Consider the following 21,283-nt stretch of genomic DNA (forward strand, 5'->3'; position numbering starts at 1 on the left):
GTAGCAGCTCCTCTCCCCTCATTTCACTCTCTCTTTCACTATCCTCGTTTGTTCTCTTTACCGCCTCCCTTTCCTCTCCAGTTAGTGATCCTCGTAATTTCAACAATATCTGTGCAGCTACCCACTCATCGTTTCCTATCTCTACAGTCTGCTCTTCTCTCCTCCCGTCCCCCATTGGTATCTTTCCATGAGCCACATATGGTGGAGGGCTGTATGCCGGGTTTGAGTATCCTTCAGCCGCCCTTAACTGTCCTTTTATTTCTCCTAATTCTCTTAAAGGGTACAACCCTCCTCCCTCTGTTTTCACTCCCGGTGTTAAGGGTATCTCATTGCTCGGTTCCTGTTTTATGTCAGCTAATTTATCAACCTTTCCTCCACCCAGTTTTTCATTCCCCATATTCTTTGTTCCTTCACTCTCCTTTTCCCCATCCGTTCCTTCTTTCTTAATCTCCTTTTCTTCCGGTGTTTCCCCCATAGTGAACATTCCATTTGGTCCTGGTCTAGACCCCTGGAACATCCTCCATAAGTTAAACACCTCCACATGGTTTGCCAACTTCTTCCCCTTGTATGTATTGTGCAGATGGTTTAATAGTGAATGTTGGGCATATGGGTCAAAGCTACCATTAGGCGGCCATGGTGTCAACATTTTGTTGTCCGTCCCCTGGGTCCACTCTATGCTGTACTTAATTAACTTCTCCCTATGTGGTGGCAGTGTGGTGCATATATGTTGTAGTGGGGTAGTGAGGGTATTCCCCCACCCTCCCAACCCTCTCCCGTATGACATACTAGCGCACCCTTTCTTACCCTTCCCCTTGCTACCAGTTTGCAACATACAACCTTTTATTGCTTACCTTGCCCCGCAAGTGTGGGGACTTACGACAATCCTTTGACAAATTATGCAATGATAATAATCACAAAAAAAAAAAAAAATTATAAAACAAATATATTTATGATGTTATATTATATTCCTTCCCCTACGGCCCCCTGCGGCCGAAGCGCACGCAGCCCCCTGCAGCTGCGTACCCCTTACGACGATCTTACACAGTCGTCCTTTTTCCCCGTTCTCCTCCCACCTTTACACTTGCCGTGGCCGGCGTTCTCCGTGCGCAGCCACGCCCCCTTCCCCTTCTCCTCTTTGATCCACTCGTTTATCGTTTATCTCCGTGTCCGCTCCTTTATCATGTTTCTCTTCCCCACCAATGTCAAACCCAAAGCTTCTTGTGTTCACGATATCTTACTAAATCCCTACTGGTGACGTCACCTATTTCTTCGAACTACTGGTATATTCGTGTTATGTTCTTTAAATTCAAAATACACTTGCAATCTACCCCGCTAACCCTACAGCTGTCTTCCTGTCTCTCCTGGAACAAGGTAATCTCATCAATACTATAACCGGACTGCGCACGCTGCGTCGCCTCGCGTGTGATACGCCCCTCAACAGGAGGGCTTAACCAGCCAATTATCTTCCGTTTTGGGCAACTACGTAACTAGCCACCGCCCACAGGGAAACGTCATCTACCTATCGAGTTTCTTGCTCGAACAATAGGGAACCTCATCTACTCATTGAATGATAAATGTCAAATCGTAGGAAACCACACACACCCACCCTCACACGTAGTCGCGATTTAGGCCAATCAGTGTCTTTCGAGCGGCTGCACGTGATGTTTTCGTGCCCCGCCCCCCTCTTTCGCGTAACGTTAGCTTTTTGTTGCGAGCGTCTGCACGTGTTGTTCTCGTGCCCTGCCCCCCTCTTTCGCGTAACGTTAGCCGCCTTCTCTCGCACTCAATTCACTACCATTCATTCCATTATCATCACTCAATTAAACCTTCACCCCACCTTTTTACAATACCTCCCTCCTCCCTTATTTACTTCCGCCCCCTCCCTCACAATTTCGCATTGCTTGTTGTGCGTGTCATGCTCACCAAGTTCCCTCGATGCAGGGCCGCTCGACTGCGTGCACCCCTCCAAGCGGCTCGCCACCTCCCCTCGTCTGGACCACGTCTGGACACTCGCCGACCGCGGGCGGGATACTTCTCAACCGGCTCCCGAGGGCCAATATCCGGATTGCGCTGTCCGGTCCTCTCGCAGCTCCGCGATGGTCCTGTAGTCCTCAGAAGGGGGCAACGGCAGAGGGGGCCGCGCCGCCGGGCCTCCCCGCAACGGGAGTGCCTGGAAAAATAAAAAATAAAAGTCGATCTTAAACAGATCTCAGCAGTGCCTCCAACTTGTCGGGGGGGGATTCTGCCGGGGTCGGCCGGGCCGTCCGCAGACCTCCGGGCAGGGAGGCCCCAACTCCTCCCGTGTATATCTCGGATCGAGACAGAGTATGAGGCACACACAAGGAGCAAGGCAACTTCTGCCGTTTATTATGCAAACGGCAGGGATGGGTCAAGGAGCGTACGCGTTCGTCCTGACACACACACAATAGTGGGGCTCGCAGGCCCTTTTTACTACATTATGACGCGCTACTTGCGTCATTCCAAAAAGTTACCAAAAGAACCTATCGCCACTCTTGATTGGTTGCTCGAGTGGTGGGGTTAGTATAGTACGCATATAGAGAATGATATTAGTGGTTAAGATGTAGTCAGGTGGTATATCTGGGTTGTCCCTACAATTAGATACATAAGAATTGTTACATGAAGACCCCTGAGGATTGGCTAACGTTACTGACGTCTGAGATAAGAACCTCATGTTCTGATTGGTGCATCCGTGAGCTCCCCAGCCTGGGACCACCGTTGTTCCCAGCACACGGTGCACCTGTGGTTGCAACAGTGTTTCAATATGGGTACGTGCAGGCAATGTGAGGATTTATTCATAGGTGGGAGACTGACCGTTCCCACTGTAGCAGGTGTCCATTGAGCCTTTCAAGTGTGTCGGCCTGCGTCTCGTAGCGAGGTACCCAGACGCCTTTTCTCTCCTGGGTTTTGGCATCTCGTCAGGTTCGGCTTGGTCACGTGGGGAGGGACCGTGTTTGAGGCATAATTCTGCACAATTAATATTGTTTTTCCACTGTATGTCTGGTTTAATTTGCAGATATGATTTTAACATTGGTACGTGGAGTGCGAGGTTGCAACATCGTGCCTTTGAAGATTTGTTTCTTGACTGTGGGTTTGCAACATTACGACCTTGGCTGGTTGCTCCACTGGGTTCTTTCTGCAGGCTCAGCAACCTGACTTTTGCTTTGTTAATGTCCACGGGAACTCTTGCTTGAGGCCTACTTGGGCCTGGTGCACGAGTAATCCATTTAGTGCATGGATGCTTTAGGTTATAGTGGCATACAGTTTCATGGCCAGTATCGTGTTTCCATTATATCTCTCATGATGGTAACGGGTTTCAAGAGAAGCGTGAGCAAGCGTTATAAATGAGCTCATGGTGCGTCTTGCGTTTCTGCATTCTGAAAGCCTATGTAAAAATAATAAAGATGCACGTCCGTGAATAAGCCTGTCGCCTACGTCAGAGCACTGAGTATGTTCTTCGTGTAGATTGGTGTGGAAATGTTCAGCGTGTATAATAGTTCAGCGGTGCTTCCCGTTATCTAGGTCGTCATGGCATCTCTAACGATGTGTAGATTTCAGTCTAGTTGGTCCGTGCCGCAGGTGTCGGCATGGCCAGTGCGGGCTGTTGGGCAGGCAGATGGACACATCCGTATGTTTCTGTACCAGGGTATTTGGTCATCTGGTAAATGGGCAAACTCTTCTCGTGGCGGGTGTCTGGGCCGCGACCCTCTAGGCCAAGCGCGAGAGGTGAAGGACGGGAGTCTGGTTTTCCATTCTCCCACTTCAGTCCTATCAAATAACTGTAGTTTCAAAAAGTCTGTGTGATTTCAAAATTGCTAGCATTTTCAAAAGTGCAGGAAATTAAACATAACTTGTACTGCATGTGTAATGTGTAACTTGTTCTGAAATCAAAACTGTGCATTGTGTTAAATCTAAATCTTCTCAAGTACTATTTACCTGTTTATAACAAAAAGGAAAAAGTGTGTTTTGCATTGAAGTTTTGTTTTGTGCCACAGAAAATGTGGCATGTGTAACCATTGAAGGTCATTATCAATTGAACATTTACTTTAAATAAATAATAAACATTATGTACCATGGACAAAAAACACCTAATTAGAGCGCCACAAGCCCCTTTAGCGGGCATGGGCAAGTGGATCTATACATTTGAAAAACAGAAAGCAGGGGTGCCGCTAGCAGTCAGGCACATCAAAAGCTTATTGGTGGCAATCATTGAGATCATTGAGATCAGGCGGGGGAGGTGTGGGTGAAAGCAGGGTACCCGTGAGTGACTCTGAGGAACGATGCACATGATGTATCATCATTTAACAAGTAAAGGTATGGGGCTTACACTTTTTCTACTACATTGTTAGAAAGGGCCTCCCAAAGAGGTGCAAAAGGCACTAGACAAAATTGTGGGTGTCAAAGCAAAGGGGTGGCCTGAACTACAGAGCATAATAGTACACCATTGTAGAAGAATTAAGGAGCGTGATAAGGAAACGGCTCAGAGGCAGCAGGCAGAGGAAGCAAAACTAGTACAAGGCAAATTAGCTAGGGTTGCTCTGGAGGCATCAGTATCAACACCAGCACAGACAGAAGTGACAGGCCACACCCCGAATTTCACAAACGCTAGAAAAGCTGCGGTGTGGTCTGAATGAGGACAAGGAAAAGTGGGGCAGGAATACACAGTACCCCGCCCACAGTGGCAAGGAGGACATCAGCGAGGAAGAGTTGGGGTCAGAGGGTCAAGGGGACAGGGATTTGGAGGATCGGGACCTATAGGGGGAGCAATGGGGCCGTCAAATGTTGGAACTGTGGAAAATGGGTGGATTTTACAAGAGAGTGTAGGAGCAGATAGGGTACGGGGTACAGTTATTTATGCCCAACAACATTATGGTCCATCGCCTCAAGGGGCCCCCCAAAGCCCGACACCCTAAATGACCTCCATACCCCACAAAATACATCAGGCATATACGCAGCTGCACCCACAGATCCCTGGACATCCTTTGCAGCAGCAGCAACTGCAAGCAATGCAACAATATGTACCCCAGAACACTTTCCAACAGGCAGGAGCACAAACCCAGTTAATGGAACACCAAATGGTACGGTCACCCCGTTTCAAGGCGCAACCGTGGTGGGGGACAACCCCTTCTCATTTCCCAGGACACATACATGCCCTGACTAGGGCAGCCCACAGCGAACTCTTGCGTGTCATGTCCTGTCAATGACCCTTAACCCTGAGGAGGAACCTTTGGTGGGGGCAGAAATAGAAAACCTCCCATTATCTGGCAAAACTCTTGATATGCAGGGATTCTCTGGTGTTATTTCTAAGATACCATACACTAAAGATTTGGATGTAAAAGTAGCGGGGAAGGTGATGCGTGCTCCTCTATTGTACTCCGAGAGTTCTCCTGTCAACCTGCTCTGCAGAGATCTTCTTAGTAAGTTGAACATGACAATCACATTTACTGATCAAGGCATTGTCTGCGCCACACCTGGGATGTACACAATGAGGGCAATGGCGATAATGCACGCAATGGCAGGTGAGGTGGTGGTACAAGGAATACCTGTAGACCCAGACATGTTTATTTACAGCATAACAGTACTTGAAGAGGCAGTGCCACAAATTGACAAGGGCTGTTGGAGAGTGCCAACGGATTTAATTTTTCACCCTGTAGTGTCCCCAGAATTGGTGGCGGGAACAATCTGACCTACAAGGGTTGCTGGTATCTGCCAAAAGAGTGATTGTGCTAGGAACAGACAGGCAAGGGTGTAATGGCATATAGTTATTTGCATCGATCCCACCGTACCCCTCACGGAGGTAACATATGCATAGCTTTTTTGAAAAAACAATGACAGTGATGGAGAGACAATCTTGGAGATTTGTATCCGCTGTGAGATCATGGTGCAGTACAGAAGAGTGCAGTGCCCCCTGATGGCCATTGTGGTACCAATTCCCTTCATTGAGGCAGACTTGGAGTATTTGCCCACACAGATGTGAACCACCAATCCAGATGCTATTGGGCTTTTAAAAGAAGTGACCCCAGTACACATTATACCGAAGGCTGAAGCAGTATTACCCCGGGTGAAACAGTACCCACTATCGAGAGTGGCAGAGGAGGGAATAAAAGACACGATACAGGCCCTGCTCAATCAAGGGATAATAGTGCCGTCAGCCTACTGTGCAATAGGGCAATCTACCCTGTCGAAAAGGCCACGGGGGAATTGGAGAATGATTCAGGATTCGTGCCCCCTAAATGATGTAATACAGAAAGAATCTCCTGTAGTTCCAAACCCGGCCACCATTTTATGTAGTATCCCCAAAGATTAGCAGAAACAGGAAGGAGAGTCAGAGGCTACCCCTATTCATAGACGCACTGTAGGTGCGATGGAACTGCAGCGGAGACTAGGTTTAACAAAAATTAGCTCAAAGATCACAGACAGAGAGGTGTCGTAAAAACAAAAGTTTAATTACTAGATGAACATCTAAAAGTCCAAGAACAAGAGGGCCTATGTGAAAGAATTAATAAGGAACCTAAGTAACTGCACATTGTGTGCGTTAGGAGCATTCAATTTTCTAGTTCATTTTCATGTACTATTCAAAATGTAGTCGTACGCAATTATGACTCTCCTTCCTGTTTCTGCTAGTCTATCAACCCTCTGGAGTCAGGCGCCCCTTCAACAAAAAGAGGGTCCCTTTTGCTCCACCTTATTATGTATCCCCAAAGATGCAACCCGCTTTATGTAGTAGATGTAAAGAATGCATTCTTTTCAATACCCTTGTACCCTGACTCACAGTACCTCACCGGCTTTACCCATGGCTGAAAGCATTACAAGCACACTTTTTTGCCCCAAGGTACTGCAAAAGCCTGAGCATCCTTAACAGAATACTACACGCTGACCTAGGTAACATCCAAGTGCCCAGCATGGTCATCCATTACGTGGACAACTTGCCTGTGTCTAGCTACAGTGAGCAGAACTGCTGAAGAGACTCTATCACTCTCCTACAACATTTGGCCCACAATGGGTACAAGGTTGACAGGGCTAAACTCCAGTATTGCCCGCAGTCAGTGCTGTACTTGGGTCAATTAATATCAGCAAATGGCACCAGACAGAGCGGCATCCGTGCATGGCACGCCCAAACCTGTGACAGTGAAGGATATCCAAAAATCCTACGGTTGTGCAATTACTGCAGAGCGTGGATTCTACACTATACAGCGTACACAAGGCCGCTGCTGCAGGGCCTCAAAGAAGCCTAGAAAGGCAATCACAAACTTGAATGGACAGCAAACATGATACAAAACATCAATGATTTAAAGGAAGTAATATCCACAGCCCCAGTTCTCGCCACTCCAGACTACACCCAAGAATTTTACATATTCTCACATTCAAATGGCAAACTCATGACCGCCATGCTAATTAAAAAAAGTACAACGGGCCAGAAGCCACTGGCCTTTTACAGTGGTACACTCGACTCAGATATGCAAGGCCAATTTTGCATGCAAACAAGCACTTGCTGCAGCTGCGTTTGCAATTGAGAAAAGTTCCACAATTGTAATGGGATGCTCAGCCACTTTGTACGTGGAGCATTCACTATTTGCCATTTTAGAAAGGTCAAAATCTACCCTGACAACAAAGAGAGCATCAGCATATGAGATCCTCTCAAGATCAAACATCAATGTTGTATGATGCAAAACGTTAAACCCTGCCACTTTTCGGACAGAGGTTTATACAGATGAAGATTTAGAAATTCATGACTGTGCCACATAAGAAGGGGAGGAGGATGACATTCCTAAAGCAAGAAATAGCCCATAGAGGAGGGGGGGGGTGCTCTTTGTTGATGGGCCATCGACAATTGATCAAGAGACACGACAGAGGCATACAGGCACAGCAGTAGTGTGCCTTGAAGGAGGTGAATATGAAAGACCAGTGATGAAAAGACTACCCATGCATAACTCAGCCCAAGCAGCAGAGCTTGTGCCACTCATCAAAGCGGTACATGCATCACAAGGTTGCCACGTGAGCATCTATTCGGACCCAGCATACGTCATTACAACAGTGCATGCTGGGTTGTCACAGTGGAAGAGGAGGGGTTTCCGGAGAGCAGACGGTTCCCCAGTACAACATGCTGCACTTCTATATATATACATTTCTGCATTGTCACAACCCTCTGTGGTGGCAGTCGACAAATGTGCCACCCACACCAATACCACAGATAAAATTTCATTGGCAAATGCTGCAACCAAAATGGTGGCCTATCTTCCTGTCCGACTAATTTCCGAGCATGTCCTGACAGCACCAGCACATAGTCATTAAGACATACCGTATACAGCATTGCCTGTTGCACAGCTCATTGAGCTGCAAAGCAAGTGCCAAGTGAAGAAAAGGAAATGTGGTCCAAAAGAGGGTATAAACAGTCCCCAACACATTTGTTATGGTGCCAGGAATGCTCTGGTAAAGCAGTAATGCCATATGTGTTGCTAGCAACATCTTTTGACCAACTTCATCGCCCCGCCAACAGCTCAAAACAACACATTGCAGCAGACATAAAGGAAGATTGGTTTGTCCCCAATCTTCAGGAGCACCTCACAAATATGATCATACATTGCACCACGTGTCAAGGTTTTAGAACAGGCATGACACTCCGGACCTTATGAGGCACTTTGCGCTGTCCTATTGGGCCATTCCGCAAGCTACACGTATATTATGCTGACATTGGAGAAATATGCAATGGGTTGCGGTAATTAATTGTTGTGGTTTGCCCATTCTCACGATGGGGCAAGGCAGGTCCTTGTGCAGACCCGGATGACACATGTGCTGCTAAAATCCTTGTCTGTGATGTTTTCACCGATGGGGTGTGTGCGATGTGTTACGGTCCGATAAAAACCCGGCGGTGGGGCGCGAGGCGTACGTGCTCCGGAATTCCTGTCGGACCAAGGCGCCTCGCCACCGTCTCCAAGGCAACGTTTAAATAGAACTAAGAGGCATGCGCGAGCATGTCTCTCTGCAGAAGGCAGAACAACGCAGGAACTGAGGGTAAGCGTCGGAGAACATTCGCCGCTTTGATCTATACAATCGCGAAAGACATGTTAGAACGGCTGTCTAATAGCCTGTTTCTTTCACAGAGACACGATTGACATATGCGTTTCGCCACGCATCTGCAACACACGTGGCTGTAGCCGTGAGCGTTGCAAAATGAATTAGATGAATAAAAGCCTTTGCGGCTGATTATATTTGACAGAGATAGCGCATTGAAAGCGATCAGGTAGGACACTTTTCTGTCCTTAAACTGTGTACATAGAGTATTTAAACGCTGATACTAAATGGCAATTTCTGTTTTTCATTCATTTTTTCTGGTGTACCAATTGAATACTCGTGGGACGAACAAAATGGTATGTGTGAATTTGTTTATGTATTGTATATAAACCATTTAACGTACTTGTATTGACAAATGTATTACTATGCTCAGCTTGATGATGTAATCAAGAGCCTATATACAGCCCTGATGAAGGTTCTCACCGAAATGCATTGGCTAAATATATATTGATGGCAAAATATGATCGCCCAACAGATTACATTAAGAATAAATCTTATTACAAAAACAGGAATGTGAATAAAACATTCCTGGCCAAAACTGTACGGATTTAACTGATGCTTTGATTTTATTAGAAGATTGGACATAAATATTCTGGGAACTTGCAGCCCTCGCTAGGGGCCAACTGAGAAGCGCCAGTTATAATAAGGCAAAGTTGCCTTGTTTTCGTTTTTTTAAGGTCCGATAACGGCACACATTTTTTCAATGAACTCCTCAAAAAGATCACAGCGCTACTTGGCATTAAGCACTGGAAGCGTTCAATGTACCAGCCCCAAGCTAACAGGGTTGTGGAGAGGATCAACAGTCTGCTCAAGAGCAAACTATCTAAGCTCTGCACCACATTGAAAAAGAACTGGGTGCACTGCTTACCCTTGGCCCTTTTCAGTTTACACACACAACCTAGCAAGGACCATCTATCACCCCATGAGGTGGTAACTGGTTGGCGCATAAACACATCCATATCCCCTGTCAGGAGAGCATCAGATGCTTATAAGGCAGCAGCGGTCCTATAATTTAAAGTATACTTGACCACCCTTGTGCCATTGTCTCAGGAGGATAGCTCAGGGGCAACATGCTCGCCTTGGAAGCAAGATGATGCAGAGCAAAATAGTTTTGATCCCCAGGTCCACGCTTAGAAACCTCTGGGTATTAAGCACATTATAAATAAACTACCATATCATTGAGTGCATCTCACAACAAATTGCACCTCCCCAGTCACAGGGCACAACAGGTACCACACGCACAACAGTGGCAAGCTCCCTGCCTCCATAACCAAAAACCGATGGCTCCATACTGCCACAGGGACCTTATGTGCAGCGAGGACACCGCGCACAGGATTTCATGAAAATTCAAACCTTATCAAACCAAGTCAGGCTACTTGGAAGCTAACACGGGTTCTGCCCAGTGAGACCTATATTAAACGAGATTTCTATTGCAGCCAGCTTAGCCGCTACAAACTGCACATCTCACTTTCTATACCTTCGAGGACCCCCACAATCATGATTCCAGAAATCAACACTCTTCAAACCAAGAATTCATATATTTGCTGTGGGATTTGAACCTGTCTACCTTCAGACCCGTGTTGTGCCTTCTGAACCAGTGGGGGACTACAGCCCTAGCCGAGTGAGCACTCGATTAGCTCTTGCCAATGACCAGGGGTAAACTTCTTTCTTTCCTTGTTTTCGCCCTGAAGAAGGCTTCGATCCAAAATATTTGCCCAGCAGGGGGCACTCTCACCGAAACGTGACATGGATGTTAATTCAACTGAAACCAAAACCTTTTAAAAGTTCACTTGGACCTCTTGTAATTTAAATTCGGCATTGGATAGGAAGGTCCTATTTGAACTAAGTCCTGTTTGAGTCCATTTTCGTTTTTTGGATCTCCTCATAACATGAACACATCGGCAGACCTGCATTTATGGGACTGCGGAACTTGTGATACTAATAAAGGCTGCAGTATCCTCTTTCTTTCTTTCTTTCTCTTTTTTGGTTTGATTAATTATGACCAAAGTCGGATGCATTAATTGCTTATCATTTGTCTATTCTCTCAATGTTGTTTGACTTTTTGTGTTTATTTCAAGATTTGAACATTGCACTTCTGTAACTAGGCTTTTCGATTCATTGTTGTAATTTGACTCAACAATTGTTTGGCATCACATTTTTGTGTTTCTTGCTTTTTTCACTAATTAGTAATGTCCTTTCCTATTAGTAATGTCCTTTCCAACTGAATATGTCAATAATATTTGTATTGTAATGAAAAATGCTTTATTAAATTTGTTTTAACAATAAGGACTGTTTTCAGGATCTATAGAGGCTCAAAATAATTGTGATATCTGCTTTTGGATACACACAAGTTAACATTAACTAAACTAATTTTACATTTTGCTCCAGCATAGTGGATACTGTTGGTATATATATATATATATATAAAATATATATATATATTTTTTTTTCTTGCTTTAAGGGACTCTTCCTACCATATTTCCTTTGTATGAAATCCATAACCAATCCTACCTGGAGAAATGATCTATGTGCATAGATTTGTCCAAAAATGGAACAACCCCAGATTTCATGGCACATGCAAGGTCGTTTTTATGGACCCCTTGCTGTAAAAGTAAAGGGGCTCTGCTATTAGATTCACCTTTCAGATGTATGTAGGGCACCCCCAACCGCTGCGCAATCACCTTGAGCCCCCACATACCTGCTCTCCCACCTCAGGTCCAATTATCAATTCAGCCAGCTCCTATAGTAAAGTGCACAACTGCAAAATAATATCAAGTAGATAATAAAGATAAAATGACACAAGCCAGTTATTAAATAAAACATTTAGAAAATGGTTCTCTTTCTTTGTCTCTCTCCTTTTTCCTTTCTCTCTATTCGTCTTTCTCCCTCTTTGTTTTTCTCACACTCTCTCTTCTGTTCTTTCTCTCTCTTTTCCCTCTCTCTATATATCTCTCTTTTCCTCTCTTTCTCTCTCTCTCTTACTCCCCTCCACCTCCACTTTTCTCTTCCCTCCCTTCTTTTCCGCCCTTTTGTGTGCATTATTTTTTCCTTTAAGGAAGAAGACAATGGATCCAGCATCATCGGATATATCTATTTATACTTGAAAAAATGTTAGGTATCAAACAGTCCCTAGATGTTCATATTCATATACATGTGGATTGCATTTTAGTGCAGCACTATCTGCTATTTTGATGTTTGCACTAGGACTTCACTGAGGAGCTTATTTTATATAAGGAGCTCATATAAAAGTGGTGGAGGGGGAGCACATGTCATGATCTGACCCTGGAGGTTATGGGATCATTGGAGGGCTTTCTAACTGTTCCAACACATCTTTCATGTAACGGATAGCAGCGGTTAGTCTTCAAACATGGCCACCACCGATTACTATTTACATCCACCTGATGCACAGTTTGGCGCATTGCAACCCTCTAACTGGTACCAACGCTGTTTTGCTGAACAGTGTTCTGTTCTGTTTGCCCTTATTGCCCTCTTTTTTGCAAGTTTACTCTTTTCTCCGATTACTACCTTGCTTCCTGTCCTCTCGCAGTACGCACGGAATCTACCTTGCTTCCAGTCCTCTCTGTGGTACGTGCAGTTTCCTCCTTGCTTTCTTGCATCTCGTGCAGAAAACTCCTTGCTTCCTGTCCTGTTACCTGCCTCAATACGATTTCTTCATGGTGCATGCTGGATCTCGTGTGCATGCACCAAAGTCACTTCAGTACTCACCCACGCAAGTGTTTTGGATTTCTACCAAGGACTGTCATCAGCCTGAACCAACTCAAGTGTCGTCCCCAGGTTTTTTTTAGCATTTTCCCTGGTCTAGGGCAAGCTCCCCGGAGTCCCCGCTGCTGGGCAGGCTGCTAACTAGGCAAGGTGTCTTCCGGGGAGCCTGACCCCATCTCTTCAAGCAGAAAGGAAGGAAGAACACAAGCAAAGCCTGGAGAGAGAGAAGAAAGGACATTTCATCTGAAGAATCCGAGGATGTCCTTACTGAAGACTCAGGTGAGGAGTGGGCTAGTGAGAGGCACATTGAGCTTGTCAACTGTAATGAGCAAAATAACAGCTATAACAAATCAACAAGTGCACCTGCATATATTAGTAAGACAATAAGGATGGTATTCGAACACCTTTTTCCATTTATTTAAAATAATGTTTTGCATAACATAAGCATTTATAATGACTTTAGCATTGGAAGTGTTGTTAGAAAATCTGTAGAATTGCTTAAAAGAAGGAAATGGGAAGCACAAAGGGCGAAATACGCCTACAACTGGCTTGGCCTCGATGCCATTGAGGATGTATGACATCCGGAAATGTCAAACAGCTGGTACGCTGACATGAGTGTGGTAGGGAGACAAACAGCAAATGGTAGTTGCTATTTCTGTTCACTAATCCCAATCGCGTCAGGGGCACCCAAGGTATGAGTACCACAGGAAGTACCAATTATAGAGGTAAAGTGCCTGGTTCATCTTACTCTATGTAGGATTAAAGGCACCTTCAAGGCACACAGAGTATGACTAGAGCTCATTTATCCAGATCCTCTGCAATGTAAGAAAAACCCGAGAGACATTAAATGGCTGCAGCAGCCGTACTTGGTCATTGAAGGACTCAAATATGCAAACATCAACAACTTACTTGTTTGGTAGAAGGACTGTTAGGATACAAGGAGGAACTCCTGGCCTGAGTGTAAGGAACCTGCGCCCAAATCTGGACAGAGAACATTGCAAAATTTACATTGATTGCAGCGATAGAAAAACCAGTGAAAGTGCACCGAGAAGAAACATATGAACTTTGTTACCACAGTAAAGGAACTACCTTTATCGGTTCAAATGAGAAGTGCAACAGGACCCTCCTCATCCCAGACCTGAAGAGAGGCATGGCAGCAGTAATGTATTACTACTGGGTCTGTGGCCAACAAGCGTACTTGCACCTCCCACCATAATGTAGGGGCTGTTATTCGCTGGCCACGCTGCACTCAGCCCTACTAGTAATCCCAGAAGAAAACCTCAAAGGGGGAGCAATACCTGACATAGCCCCAGCAGTTTCTCCTACGTTCATGGAACAAAACCCAGAGCCTCCACCAGCATTTTGCACCCTTCTAGGGAAAGTCCAGTATGAAAAACTGTGAAGGAATAAGAGGTCATTAAACTATCTATGAAAAGACTCAGCCACAATCCTTGGGGAAATCCCTGCAGAATACAGATTGTTCAGCTCAGTTTAAATGTTTTTCACCTCGCTCTTGCTACCCATCGTAGAGGCAGCTGCCAATGCAAAATGGCTGCAGATAGTAAGCTGGGAACTGGTCAAGTTGGCAAATGACACTGAGCATGGGTTCAACGTCATAAAGGTCAAACTGCGTGCCCTAAGGTTGATGACGATGCAGAACCGCTACGTCCTCGATATGCTGATGGCAATGGAAGGAGGGGTGTGCCATAAAATTGGGGATTTGTGTTGCACATTTGTGCCTCACGAAGATACAAAGAATGGATCATTGTCTCACATAATAGCGGCAGTACGCGGTCTGGGAGTGCACATGAAGAAAGAAGCTGGTATCAAAGGGGAGGATTGGTTTGACATTGCTTTTGATTGGGCTACAACCTGGCTAGGAGCAATTGTGAAGATGCTGGTACCTGTCATCGTGTTCATCTTGGTCTTCTTCTGCACCTGCCAACTGGGACTCCGGAGTTGTGCTAAAACAGTGCCTAGTAGCGCAATGATGATGGTTTCATTTGGGACTCCAAATGCACCTTACAATACAAAGGATACTGAAGTACAAACAGACCATGCCATTCCTCAAATGCTCCCTATTCCATAGGGAGATGAAGTAGGCCGCTTATACCACACCATCATTGTCCCACCCCCTGAAAATGATGAGAAAGTATGGCTTAATCTAGCAGGATATGGGGGATGTAGTTATATGACATGCACACCCGAAGAATATGCTCAAGCAGGAGAACGTTTTGGTCGGTATGTAGGGCCTGGAGGCCAATAAGGGGAAGACCACTTTATGAGCCCGCAGTGAGAAGGGAGAATTAACACATGCATAGGGGAGAGTTTGTTACTGTACAAGTAACGAAAGGAGGGAATGTTGGGAAGGAAATTAATTAACCTTTCCCACCCCTCTAAGGATCTTCGGGTGAGGAGATTCCCATGAATAAACCTGTGATGTGCCAGGTGGTAGGGGGGCATACTAAGAGACCATGCACAGACATAATATTATGCAAATTGTAGATGTTTAGATTTACTGCACGCATATAAAAAGGCACCATTTTGAAGCTATGGCAGAAACATAGGTTCCTGCATGGCAGCACATTAGACACAGGCCGCAAACCTGATGAAGAAACCTGAATAGGCCCAAGCGCTGACGAGAGAGAGACCTCTGCTGTTAATTTCCACAGAAACCCTCCTTTAATCTACAACTGTTGCCAATACATTTTATCCTGAGAAAGAAGGCATGCTGCATGGCCATGAGACGGTGCTAGGTGGCTCGCTGTATGTGTGATCACAAACAGGCCAGAGCAAGCCTCCGACCCCCACCCAGTCAACTACAAATTATAGCACCTACAACTGTCTGAGTCCAAAGACCCCTGCATTCCCAAATACAAGCTGACCCCATGTCACCGACCATAAACCAAATGACCATAAAAGATCTAAAAGAAGAGCCACCCTATATGTTCACAATGGCCTGATTTGTAATGTGAGGTGCGGGGAGGGATAAATAAAAAAAGCGCGGGTGGAAGCCTTGGACCCCGGACGATCCAACTGCGATGAGTGAAATGTGTGCGGTTCAAAGTGACCTCGAGCCTCCCCCTATAGCAGTCCAGGATGCCATGTGCCTTATGTAGTTATAGAGTAGCACTGTTACAATAATAAACTTAATTGTCTCTTCGACCTTGGTTCCCTGGAAACGATGAGCCCAGCTGACACCACGTGATGGAAGATGGACGGACAGGTCTTGGGCCAATGGCTTGGCATCCCCTCTGGAGTAGGCTGACCATGCATAGGGTTGCACCAACCAGCCTTGCCTAATTTTACAGTAAATCAATGATGCTGTGTCCCCTTTTAATTTCCTGCTTGCACCTTTTTTTTTTTTTGAAAATCAATTTTATTAAGTTTCCTTGGTGCATAACGAGGTTACATTCTTGCATTGCATTTATTAATGTGAGTTAACATAAAGAGAAAACCAGACGAAACACACCCCATGCCCCCCCCCTCCCTCTCCCTCCCCCCACCCCCCTTCAGTTCGCGCTTACATAGCCTTGATAAACATTTGCACAACGGGCTCTCTTAATGATGGAGGCGTCAATACAATATGCGTGTGGCACGCCAAAGTCATATGGGCCAAACGAGTTCAGTTCTCAGCCGGGTCCTTGGCCCATGGTCCAACATCCGTGGGGAGGAGGGGAATCCCTCAGCTCAGTCCTCAGGACCTAGACCACTCGGCCGTACTTATCAAAGAAGGGGAGCCAAATTTCCTCGATACTGGACTTAGACTCATCGAGCAGGTGTGTGAGGAACTCCATGTCGTAGATGGCCCTTACTTTGGTCACCCAGGTTTTTTCCCCTGGCATTCTCGGGTGTTTCCATTTCTGCGCTAGGCAGCATCTAGCTGCTACCAGCATCACCTGGAGCATGTGATCATGAGTGTTACCCCGGTCCTCTTCGTTACTAATCCCGAAGAGGAAGAGCCACGGGCAGGATACTCGTTCTATCCCATCTACCCCTTTAATCCAGGTCCGCACCTTGTCCCAGTATTTCTGGACCACTGGGCATCCCCACCACATGTGGATATAGTCACCTCTCTCTGTCCTACATTTCCAACAGTGTGGGTCATATCCTGGACGCATTTTGGCTATTCTTTGCGGGGGGTAGTGCCATCTATGTAATATCTTGAGGGCCTGATGGCGATATTGGAGGGAGGATGTGGATCGATTGGCCCGTCTACACATCTCTGTCCATCTCTCGTCATCAATTTCCTCGCCCAGGTCCCTACCCCATTGTATACGTGCTGGTGGCGGGTCTCGGGGGATGGAGAACAGAAAGAGCTTGTATAGGCGGGAGATTATCCCCTTGGAGCCCCTTGCGGTCAGAAGGAGTTTTTCAAAGTCTGTGAGTTCCCTCCTGAGGGTATCACCCCAAGATGGTTCCGTGAGGGCACCCTTAAGCTGAAGATATCGGAACGGGGAAAGCGTGCCTATTCCCAGGGCTTCCTCAAGGTCCCTCAAGGGGAGGAAGGAGCCCCCCACCCACAACTGGCCGGTCCTACTAAGGCCCGCCTCGAACCATGTCTGGTAGGCTGCTGGTTCCGCTATTTTGGCCAGGAAAGGAGGGGCCCAGATGCAGCTCAAAGGGGAGGGCCATGTCGTGAGCCATCTATAGTAACCTCCCTCTCTCCACAGGGACCACAGTACTCTTAGAATCGGGTGGTTCAAGACTGATCTGGGGATCGTTCTCCTTGGGACCCAGAGCCATTCCTCTAGTGTGACGGGCGCCAGGGGTCTATTGTCCATGGCTACCCACTGTTTTTTCGGTCCCGGTGAGAAGTGATCGACCAGGATCCTCAACTGGGAAGCCCTATAATACGTCTCGAGATCAGGGTAGCCCACCCCTCCATCCTCCTTGGTCCTAGTCAGAACCTCGTATGAAATCCTGTGTTTTTTGCCCTGCCAGAGGAATCTAAGGAGGATGCGTTTTGTCTCGTCAAAAAAGGCCTTGGGGACTTGGACCGGGAGCATTTGAAAGAGAAACAGAAATTTTGGGAGGATAACCATTTTTATAAGGTTAAGGCGTGCCATCCATGAGAGACCCGTTCCCGCCCACCTTTCTATGTCTCTCCTGATTGCTGACCAGAGGGGGGGGAAGTTGGCCCCATACAGGTCCTCAAGGTTACGTGTGATTTGGACTCCCAAGTAACGGAACCCCTCATCGCTCCGCTTGAAGGGGAGACCCTCCACAAAGGTCACCTCCGTGTCTGGCAGGTTCCCACCCATGAATGCGACCGATTTGTCCAAATTAACCTTATACCCCGATAGTTCTCCATATCTTGCGAGGCCCTGCAGAACCCGAGGGATTGTTTGGGACGGTCTGGTGACATAGAGCAGGGCGTCATCCGCAAAGAGGCAGATCTTGCAGTGCATTTCCCCCATCTGTACACCACTGATGTCCGCATCATTGCGGATCGAGATTGCCCACGGTTCCATCACCAATGCGTAGATTAACGGAGACAGGGGGCATCCCTGCCTCGTGCCACGTTCAAGGGGGAATTCCCTAGACTCAATCCCGTTAGCCACCACTCTGGCCGAGGGGGAGGAGTAGAGCGCGGATATCCATCCCAACCACCTTGGACCCATCCCCACCGACAAGAGAACCTCCCTCATGAAAGCCCAGCTGACCCTGTCAAAGGCCTTCTCCGCGTCAAGAGCCAGTAGGAGAGCACCTTCATTCCTGGCTTCGGTCGTGGCCAATACATGGAGGGTCTTCCTTAAATTATCGGAACCCTGTCTATTGAGGACGAATCCCGCCTGATCAGGATGTATCAGGCGTGGGAGGGAGTTTTCCAATCTGGAGGCCAGGATCCTAGCAAAGATCTTGGCATCTAAGTTGAGAAGTGAAATGGGTCTGTAAGACCCACAAGCTGCCCGGTCTTTACCAGGTTTAGGTATGACGGTGATGAGGGCCTGTAGGAAAGTCGGGGGGATCGTGTCGTTCCCTCTAATTTGGTTGAACAATTTGGTCAGGGGCTTCACTAAGGTGGACTGGGTCTGTTTATAGAAATCCGCTGTGTAGCCGTCAAGGCCAGGAGCCTTTCCGGCCTTCAGTCTCTTGATGGCTCCCTCCACCTCCTCTTCTGAAATTTCCCCCTCGAGGGCCTCCAAGTCCTGGTCGGTCAGTTTGGGGAGGGGGTGTTCTGCCAGGTAGGAGGCAATGTCCTCCCGAGATTCGCCCGCTTGCCTAGAATAGAGTTTGCTGTAGTACTCAGCAAAGCATTCCGTCACTTCATGCCGGTTCCCATGAACCCTGCCCTCTTCGTCGGTCAACCGGGTAATCCCTCTCTCCACTCTACACCCCCTCGACCTCTGAGCCAGCAGAGTGCCTACCCTGTCGCCCTGTTCATAGTATCTCTGTTTGGTATATCGCATCCTCTTAACCACCTCCCCTATGAGAACCGTATGGAGCTCCTGTCTTTTGCCTTGCATCTCGTCCAATAGTGCCCTCCGGTCCACTCCCGGGACTCCCAGTCTGGCCCGCAAGATCTGCAGCTCCCCTCGGAGTCTGCTCTCGATCAGGCCCCTCTCTCTTTTACGCCTCGAGCCCTCCGCTATGAGGAGGCCTCTGAAGGTGGCCTTCCCCGCTTCCCATACCATGGACATGTCCGTCTCCCCCGTGTCATTTGTCTCGAAGTAGGCCAGCATTTCCTGCTTCATGAACTCACGGAATACTGGATCCCTAAGGAGCGTGTCGTTGCACCGCCATCGAGCCGATCTCGGGGCGATGGGCAGGGACCAGTTAGCTATAAGTAGTTCATGGTCCGACCACGTTATGGTCTCGACTTTTGGTTGGGTCATCGCCCCATCTCCCTCCTCTGAGGCCAACAGAAGGTCGATTCTGGTGTAGGTGCAGTGCGGGGGAGAAAAGAATGTGTAACCACCCTGGGCCGGGTACGCCTTGCGCCAAACATCTACCCAGTAGTGATCCTTCAAGAGGTTCTGCAAGGCCAAGTTATCCCTCGTGATCCCCTTGGGTACCCCACCTCTGGCGGACCACCAGTCCAGTTGGGGGTCGGCTATGAGATTAAAATCACCCCCGAGAATCATGGCCCCCTCGGCCCATTCATCCATGACACCAAAGATCCGTGTGAGGAATTCCACCTGGCCCGTGTTGGGCGCGTATACGGTGGCGAGAGTAACTCGCTGCCCCTCGCAAAGCCCCTTGACACCCAGAAATCGACCCCCAAACCCCCTCTTGGTTTCCACCCCCGTTAGTTGGAGAGCCCTTCCCAGGAGAATGCCCACCCCCTCCTTCTTCGAGGTCGGGTGTGAAGCCCAATAGTTGCTACCGATGTCTTTCCCCTTGATTCTGGATTCCCTCCCGCGCTTATAATGTGTTTCCTGTAGAAATAGGACCGTCAGGTGTTGTTTTCGGAACATATTGCCCGTGAGGGATCTTTTATTTTGAGAGTTTAGACCCTTGACATTTAACGTGCCCACCTTCCCTTCAATCGTTGTCATCATACCGTGTGCGTATTCTGAACCCCTCGTAGTGATTGAATTTTAGAGCCCCTTGCCAAGCGTGTTCTTGCGGTCTGAACTGAATTTCCCCCTGAGTCCCCAAAACTACCCCGTTATCCCCCCCATCCCCTCCCCCCTTGCAACTGACCCCCCTCCCCGTGTCTTCCCTCCCCCCTCCCCACCCTTGTACCTTGAGGCGTCCGTCCACTCTCCCCAACATGTGTTGGGGCCGGTCAACGAACCACCAAGGACTCCAACCCCAGCCCTGGGGTTTTCGTGTGTCTGGAGAGTCCCAGATCGCAAGTCCGATTCAGGTCGGCCCCTGCAGGCCTTCGGTGCACTTAACCGAGACAAAAACCAGAGACCCCGCCCGGGCCCTCAACCCACTACCAGAAACCCAAACGCGGGGCAACACAAATAAACAGTTAACTTTTTAACATAATGGTCTGCCGACCCAAAGTCCGGTGGGCCAAACGCGACACCGCCGCGGTGTCCGTTCAAGGCAGTTCGTGGGCCCGGGGCCTCCTGCGTCCGTACCCTGAATCGTCTCTCACCTCATGATTTTCTCTCCTTCCAATCGAACGTCATTTTCATGAGTCAGTGTGATTTTCCGGGTTCATCGATGGGTGTCTGGTTTTCCGAAACTTTCGGGCCCCCTTGACCTTAGATTTCCCACTGTGATTTCCTGGGCCGTCGGGACCCCTAGGGGGGTCCCGTGGTCCTCCCTCCTGGGCGCCCGAATGGCCCGCCTGGTCGTTCACCAGATCGTCCGTGGCTCTTCGTATGTCCTCCTCCGACACCAGGTGGTGTTTCTCACCTAGCCACTCAAACTCCAAATAGAAGGGGTGACCCCACCGATATCGGACTCCTTTTCCCTGCAACCATCTTGTGAGTGTGCCGCATTTCCTCCTCATTGACAGGGTTAGGGCCGAGAGGTCTTGGAAGATGGATACCTTCGAATCACCGTA

Source organism: Ambystoma mexicanum, chromosome 6p (assembly GCF_040938575.1).
Source record: "Ambystoma mexicanum isolate Mex_15411 chromosome 6p, UKY_AmexF1_1, whole genome shotgun sequence".
In the NCBI taxonomy this organism is placed as follows: domain Eukaryota; kingdom Metazoa; phylum Chordata; class Amphibia; order Caudata; family Ambystomatidae; genus Ambystoma; species Ambystoma mexicanum.